Raw genomic sequence first — 8893 nt, 5'->3', positions numbered from 1 at the left:
AGCTTTAAAAAGGCTCAGCGTGCAGGCATGAGCGATCGTAGCCTAAGAAACAACTGCTCACTGCCAACCTGTACAACACTGGGATATAAAAAGACAAATAATATAGTATGCAAAGAGTTAACACGTCTTAACAATCCTGAGCATCGCTTGAAGAGAACGCTGAGAACCCATAAGCTGGGGTGGCTGTCGTGATATCGGAGATCGAAGGCTTGCAATCACATTCTGATTATAAACAGTCCTTCTGAAAGCATTCCCCCTCGTTACTTTCAAATCAGCTCCCTCTCCTCTGTCAATACATATTTCTGTGCTGCGCTCCCCATGTATTGTTATTCATTTGATTGCTCTGTGCATTGTGAAATTCTTTCTATTGATGCGGGTGGAGTTGTAGCAGAAAAATTGGTTTATGATAGCATTGTTTAATTAAGATAATTCCCCTCTGCCAAACACCACCCGCACACTCAAATGTTTTGTTCCAAGCTTGTTTGAGCGCATTCAAAAGTGATTTCCTCGCTTCAAGCACATTTACAATCAATCATGTCCTTTGTTGGTTATATATTCTCAATAATTTTGTTCTTGGTTAGAAAACCCAAATATTTATATTCAAACCAGAAGTACGTTGCTCTTTATTAGTGCCAGTGCTGTAATGTCTTCAGCATGTATAGTTTTGCATAATGTCGTTCTCGCACAAAGCTGTTTTTAATATGAAACAACTTAACAAATTGTTCATTCGTTCACTATAAATTGAAAAGATGCCTTGAAAAGAGATGATAGAGGGCTAAAGTCACAACCGGTTCCATCTGGATTTCTTAAATCACACAAATAATGCTGGCATAAATCTATAGATTAATGCAAACATAACTCATAATCTATATGTAAGGGCTGGTATTACATCGAAATTAAGCAAATTTGCAAACTGCATATTGCCGGGCATGCAAGGCAGTAGATGTATGAGAGATGGATGGATGGATCTTAACGTGTTCATAGCTATTTGTTCTCTAGATCTGTCCACAATGCAACAGACGGCATTTTAATTCAGTGCTTTTATGCGCCTAAATGACTAAGTAGTAGTAAATATTAACGTCCGGCAGTATGTGTGTCACAATGTTGTTGTTTTTTTTAATGATCTATTCGTTTTTCTTTACGGATGAAGTCACTATCCACAGTGAATAGTCATTGTGTTTTAATGGCTTCCAGGGTCCTTTGACTTAATATCCCCAATGTTGCCATTCAGTATTTGTTGCATCTCGTGCACTCTGCACACGTAATGGCCCTGCTGGGACAACGGGAAAGTGCTTCTTCAGCACTCATTAATGGAGCAAACAGGTCTACTATCCCCGTCTCCATAATGAGGGCCTCCCTCAACTCCTCTCTCTCTCTCTCTCTCTCTCTCCCCCCACTCCCTCCCTCCCTGAGTCCCGCCCTCTCTCCCTCCTCTCCCCCCCTCCCCCAGCAGCTCTGGCTATTGTTCCCCATACAGTCAGGGTCAGGCCCGCGGAGCAGTAATTGTATCACCCTGACCCTCTTTTGGTTCCTATTCTGTCAGAGAGGCACCGCTCTTTATCGGGCGAGGGGGCTTCCCTAAGGGCTTGAAAGCCCCCCCCCCCCCTCACCCCACCTAGGGAGGCGTGGGGGGTTGGACGGAGGTGTGGAGAGAGGAGGCGGTCGCCTGTCGTGGAGGTGGTGGAGGTGGTGCTGGTGGAGGGGTTGGAGCTCCCTCCCCAGGCCGGCGTGCTGTGTGCCTGGGATCGATGCTCCACTGCCGTTAACCGGATTTGTTGCTCTGTTGCTTGCCTATGAGGCAGCAATTAGGGCGTGAGGCAGAGAGGCGCGAGGGTGTGGGCCAGGGGTCGTGCCTGGCCTCCCCGCCACCCTTGAGTTGGTGATTGGGAGTTAGGGCAGGGGGGGGGAATGTCATGGGGCACAAGCCGGGTTTCATTAGAGCGCAGAGAGGCGGTGGCGATCCATACCGCGTGTGTAACTCATCCAGCCGTCCGACCGCGAGGGGAGGTGGCTGGGTCCGCCAGGACTGATTTGCGGCCGACGTTTAGCCGACGCATAGAGGAAGGTCGCAGGTGACGAGGGACAGTGGGGCGCACTCCGCCATGTCATCCACTTGCCTACCTCCTCCTCCTCCCTCCTCCTCCCTCTCCTGCTTCTCCTCCCCCTCCTGCTCCTTCTCCTCCTCATCTTCCTCCTCTTCGGTCCTCCTTCTCAGCCGCAACCTCCTCCTCCACCTCCTCCTCCTACAACTCGTGCTCCTCCTAAACTTCCTCCCCCTCCTCTTCCTCCTCCTACTTCTCCTCGTCCTTCTCCTTGTCTCTTCCTCCTCCTAGTCCTCATCCTCCTCTTCGTCTTCTTACTACTCCTCTTCCTCCCGCTTCTCCTTGTCCTCCTCGTCCTCGTCCTCCTCCTCCAGTGGTTTATGACCACGTCTCTGCGGTGTGAGGGGGGTCAGGGTGAGAAGGGGGGAGGGTTATGACGCTAGCTGCCTCCCCCTTTCCTTTGTGTCATGTTTCAACCGCACCAGAGGTCACAAAGTATCCAAGTTCGCACCTGGACTCTGAGGTGTTGAACACACACGTATGTGTTTCATAAAGCCGGCTTTTAACTTGTCTGAGCGGTATCACCAGCATCGCTACGTGTAGCAGGCGGTGCATCACGCACATTTCAGTCCTAATCCGTAACACCCAATAAAACCCATACGAGCTAGACTAGGCTATTAACTGTTCGCTTTAACCATCATGAGCCTGGACTTATCACACTCGATGTCCAAAGATGGCGGTGCTTTGTTTTGGGCTGAAAGCTATGAAAAATATATAACGGCCACAAACTGTAATGAATGCATGAGGAAGATGCAAGCGTTTCAAATCCAATGTACAACAGTTGAGGCTTCCAAAGTCAGAGCACGAGCTGAACACTGTTATCTATAAATGATGCCGGGTGACACTGGTGGTGTGGGTGTGGCACTACAGTGATATATATTGTCACTGGCCTTCTCGGGGGATATTGTGTTGTAAATCCTCGGCTATAACAACCACGCCCTGGTGATGTTCAGCATCTAAAGCGCTGTGGGACGTTATGAAGTGTAACTGGATGACTTTAATGTTTGTTGTGGGCTGTACTTTAGTGCCTAGTGTGTGTGCGTGCGTGCGTGCGTGCGTGCGTGCGTGCGTGGTGTGAATGAATGTGCGTGCGGTTCTACACTCAAGCAGACATCAATGTGTGCTCAAATGCATATAATATATTTATGTTCACATGCCTGTGCATGCTTGTAAAAGTGTGTGCCTGCCTGCAGATACAGGTGAAGGCAGGCACACACAAGTGGCAAGCCTACACAGACATGTTCATGCCTGCACACACACGCATGCAAACACACAGCACACACACACACACACACACACACACACACACACACATACATAACACTAACACCCACGCTTGAATTCCGTTATGCATGTGCCATGCCATTGTTCTGTCCGGTGTTGTCTCTGAAGCGTATCGCTGAGAACATAATGGCGGTTGGGGAGCCTGGGGCGGCCCTGTGACCAGACGCTTGTCCCTCTCCCAAATGGGTCAGAGTGGCTGGGGTCTGTGAGTGGTCCGCTGCCCCGGGGCCTTGAATCACCTCCCTTTTCAGTGGACCAATTAACTCTGATCTTGATTCCCCGTATTTGACTTTATCAATGGTGCTCAGACAACAGGGGTGCGGCTCTGTGTGTGTGTGTGCGTGTGTGTGTGTGTGTGTGTGTGTGTGTGTGTGTGTGTGTGTGTGTGTGTGTGTGCGTGTGTGTGTGTGTGCATAAGTGTGTTTGTGTGTGTTATCCTCACCAAATCCCTTAATTGGCGATATCTATTAAACATTATGTATGGTCGAGTGAAATGTCAGAAAGATCCACCTTTGAACTCTCCATGCCTATTACTGCACCACAACATATTGAACACCTCTGCATGCGTTACCCTCTCATAAAGGAGGGTTTATACAGCTGTGGTGGAAAATTGATCAAGTCCTTCTGAGCAGAAAGCCAATGTTAGTATACACATAATACAGCATATTTGTCACACAGAATTATTTCATTGAAAACAAGTCAGACTTGGAGTTAGTCTTTTCTCAGAATGTGCCTCATAACACACCTGTGACCTTGTTGTGAACTCCTCTCTGGGGATCAACCACCAGGGATGACGTCGGCGCAACTTCTTGCTGTCAAACTTTTACTCTGACACCACAGATGCGGGCGCTGAACCCATTTCCTGTCCCTCCTTCTCCTGGCAGCAGGAGACAACAGATGTTCGCTAATGCCAGGACCGAAGAACATCACAGGCTACAGGGGAAAACACATTTCAATATTGAGATTCATTTGTTTCGCTTTCCAACCCTGACTGTGAAGGTGAAGATGGTGTAGCGGGCGATGTTAATGTATTTTTCGGGCGGGGTATCATTTTCTTGGCTGGCTATGATTAGAGCACGTTCAGGTCGGAGAGAGGGGAGGGGGGGAGGCGACGCTGGGCAGGAGTTGAATGAGGGGGAGGTGAATGGGGAGGGGGGGGGGAGGAAGAAGGGCAGATCGGGGGTCTGGGCTCCTCTCCAGCGCGGAGCGTAGTGTGGCTGCGGGGGTAATGAAGCACATGCTCAGAGGAACAATCTGGTCCGGGCTGCAGGGAGAAACGGACCCTAAGTAGCAAACTACCTCTACGTTTTCGTAACCCTGCAGAAAGGCAGAGAGGCATTTTAGAATCTCATATTCCACGTTTATTATTAATTCTGAACGTCGGGTATGACTTACTTAAAGCCATTTGAGTATTGCTTAAACTGTTTTAGTACTATCATATATGTACGGCCACTTTTATCCGAAGAATTTTTTTTTTTTTTGGTAGATTGGGAGCCAGTAGCTTTCCGTTGGGGGTCAACAATTAGATGATCCTGCCTCTCTCTGATCTAGGCTTGTAACCTTTTGCTATGTGCTTGAGGTATTTGATCATGTACTTCTTAAGCATAAAGTAATATCTTAGAAACGACTTGAGCTAAAAATATAAAGATGGGGTGAAATTGATCTCACATGAGATGAGAAGACGAGAAACAGGTAACATCTGAACCACATAACTCGAGGCTACACTCACAGCTGTTTGAGAAGGGGGCAAGGGAATATGGGGGGGGATATTCACATATGACAATGACATATTCATACGTTATAAAGTTCTCCACTGTAACAGAGACAGAGACAATTGGGTCAGTGAAGGGAAGAATAATTGCGGTGGATTGTGGTAACCTAGAGAGAAATGAGATTAACGACAGTAGGTAAGACATTGATTAATGGTAAGAGAAGCCCTCTCTCGCTCACCGAAGCGTTTCAACAAACCCCCGTTTTGGATTCCCTGGTGAATAATTTAAAAACTATTCGCTGGGGTGAGCAGCTCAAGGAATGCCGCTGAGATACCGGTCCTTTGTCATACATTTTGACGTTGCTGACAATTAGGCTGCTCTGTGGCGCAATTACGCCGAAATCCTCCTGATGCGAGCCTATCTGCTGTGGATGGCAGCTCCACAGAAAATACAGTCTGTGAACTTTCTGCCTTTGTTGTTGTTTTCCCCACTCTTCTGAGTCAATGTGGGTTTTAAAGTGGAAAGACCGGGTTTTATTATCTCCAATGGCCCAATAGTGTTCCCTTGGGTCTGTTTATTGACGACAAGCCCTGCCAGCGTGGAGTTACTGTTTTCAATCTGACCCCTTCACTGTCCCGCACCGGGGAGGTGCAATTAAAGCCGTTAATTCATGATCCACCTTAAGCCACACCTCGTCTGTTTCAGCTCACTGAAATGTGTTGACTCGTGTATTTTAATACATTCGGGTAATTGGGGGTCTTTGTGCTATAACCATTAAATAGAAATAGTGACGACTTTAAAGTGATTACGGCCGCTTTTAAATACAAGTGCCTCACAATCTGTATCACACCGGGGTAACTCGAATAAGAAATAAGAATTGCTTACTTACCATACAATCTAGCCGCTCAGAATTAAACACTTAATATACTAATTGAACTGCCAAAATGGTGCCTACCTAGCTGGAGTGTCTAATTATCTTGTTCCAATCAAAGGATCAAAAAGTACAGCAGGCTGAATTACGTCAATTTAACTTTAATTTTAAAACGGTACAAACTGTGACCAAACGATCCCGTTCAGCACTCACGATGCAATTGCTTTTCTTCAAAACGCAAGCCGAAAGCCATTTCCGCTAAGTAGCAGTTGGTTATGCGTGTGAGTGTTTTAGAGGTCACGTTGAAGGTCATTTACTACGTTGTTAAAGCTAAAAACAGTAAAGCTTTCCGACAAACAAACAAAGCTGAGGTCACAGGCCTTGCGTCTGACCGAGGTGCTTGGGATTTCCCTCAGACTGACTGGAAGCCTTGGTCCAGGGTGAAGATAGCTGCGGGCTAAAGCGGGGGCGGCAGGCTATAGCCAGAGCTGTTAATGACGCCTGTTGGTGCGGGTCTGATCAGGAGGGGGTGGAGGAAGAGAAGGAGGAGGGAAGGACAGGGTCCTCACAGATAAGAATGGGATGTTGAGAGGAGATGCATGAGAAGGCATCTCTCTCCCCCTCCCTTTCTTCTGTCTCTCTCTCTCTCTCTCTCACGTCTCTACCATCTATGTCTCTCTTTCTCTCTCCCATTGCTCTCCGAACGCTCCCATCTCTCTCTCTGCCTCCCTCTCTCTCTCTCTCTCTGCCTCACTATCTGCCTCCCTCTCTCTCTCTCTCTCTCTGCCTCACTATCTGCCTCCCTCTCTCTCTCTCTCTCTCTCTCTCTCTCTCTCTCTCCCTCTCTCTCTGCTTCACTATCTGCCTCCCTCTCTCTCTCTCTCTCTCTCTCTCTCCCTCTCTCTCTCTCTCTCTCTCTCTCTCTCTGCCCCTCTATCTCTGCCGCTCTCCCTCTCTGTGACTCATCACGTCTAAGCATTCACTTCCAGCTCATTAGTGGCGGTCAGCCTTGGCGTCTCAGTGTGAGTAAAACTGTTTACCGAGGCTTGGCAGCGCCGGCGCCCTGTCACCCACGCAGGGCCGTCCGGCCGGGCGTGGGCGGACAGACGGGAGGAGTTATTTTACCAGGGCAGATTAAGAGGCTGTGCTCTGGAGGAACTAAGTTCTGCTAATGAGCCTGCGTCCTAGGAGCTTTTTTCGAACCTAGTTTTCAAGGGATTCTGTGAAGAAGAACAGTTATGTAAATATGAAAGAGTGGACAAGTGCACCAATGAGTGTATAAACCAATGCGAACATGAACCAATCAACACGATCATGAATCAACGACTGAATGAATGGGTGAATGAGGGGATTGGGTTTTCATGCTCCCAGCCCGTAAGGAATGATAACACTCGCTAAATCAGGACAACGAATGATGTTAAACATAAACTCAACAACAGTCATTTGTTGCCACTCGATGTGAACAGCATATCAGGACAGTCTAAAATGGGGTTTGCAAAAGGCAGAGAGAAAGATAGCAGGGAGGAAGGCGAAACAGACAGCGAGAGAGAGAGAGAGAGAGAGAGAGAGAGAGAGAGAGAGAGAGAGAGAGAACATTAGTGAACCTGAACTTCTGTTCCTCCTCAGCTCTATTTTTAGACTGGTGCAAATCCCCAGTGGACCTTGAACCTGCAGCTGCTTCGGAATGTCTCCTCACCTGCTTTGACCAGCCCCACCTGGGGAACACAAACACATTAAAGTGCTGGAAAAAGTCCAACAGTTGTTCTCGTTCCACCGGGCCAGGCAAGGCCGGAGCCAGCAAAGTTGAACGAGAGTATCAGCTGAAACCGAGTGACAAAAAAAAAAAAAGATCGTCCCTCGCTTACTGTCCTCAGACCGCTGTGCGTTGCTGGGGAACTACTTGGGTGCTTTGTGGTTCGGCTCAAGGTTCCCATGGTACCCATTGGCAGATCCAGCCTACCTGGGGGAAATTCTTCTGAAGTCAGGTGTGAATTATTGCACCATTCACTGCGTCATTACTGGGGCCAGAGCCCATAAAGCCTCCAGCCCCTTCTTCCTCTGGCTTAGATCTACAGGTGCACAACAGCTCCCAGAACCCTAAGCGCCAGGGCCTCCCCCCCCGCTCCGTTAAAGCCTCGGAACGTTTAGTGGTTTGGGAAAGCCTGGCTCTCTTTATGGAAGAGTGATCTGTGTACACACAAGAGATTCCAGACTGAAGGAGCGAGAGGGAATGTCTGCTTCGTCCTCACTTAATGAGCAAGTCAGATGTGTCCGTGTGTGTGCGTCTTAAATCGTTTTTATACGTCCTCGTGAACTTTTGTTTTGATTTTTACGACATATGAAATGGGATAGTAACGAGGGATCAGATTCCTCTGAATATTTTTCCCCATTTTGTTTGATTTTTCCCTGATATAATATCACCCTAAACCCAGTTTACTTAACAAGATTGTTGTCGGTTGTTAAAGTGAATGAGCTCGTACGAATTGTTCTTACGGTAGCCCACCCCCGCGCAGACTCCCGGGCATTCAGCATCTCTCGGAAAACACAGGGTCATAAATCACAGCAATTTCCTCAAGATTTGTCTCGCAAGTCTTGTGCCTTTTTCGCAAGTCATCTGCCATAACAAGCCCTGTGAGTCAGGACTTCTGGGGAGATTAGAATAGGGGCGAGCAGCGTGGTGTTTGGCAGGCTGTTTGCAGCTTCTGTACCAACGCCTGTTTATCGCTGGTTAGAAATGGGCCAGGCCGCTTGTAAATGTGCTGATAGGCGCGCAGGCGGGCCGTGTATGATTCACGTCGGACAGCGAAGGCTCCTCGGTTGTTTCTATGGAACAGAACCGAGAGAGAGGCCGTCATACAGTTTTTTGTCTCAGATATTTCACATTCGAAACAAAAAAAACCTCAGTAAGGTACAAGACAGTAACA

The sequence above is a fragment of the Pollachius pollachius genome, assembly GCF_949987615.1.
Source record: "Pollachius pollachius genome assembly, chromosome: 3".
Classification (NCBI taxonomy): Eukaryota; Metazoa; Chordata; class Actinopteri; order Gadiformes; family Gadidae; genus Pollachius; species Pollachius pollachius.
Note: the sequence above shows the minus strand (reverse complement) of the source record.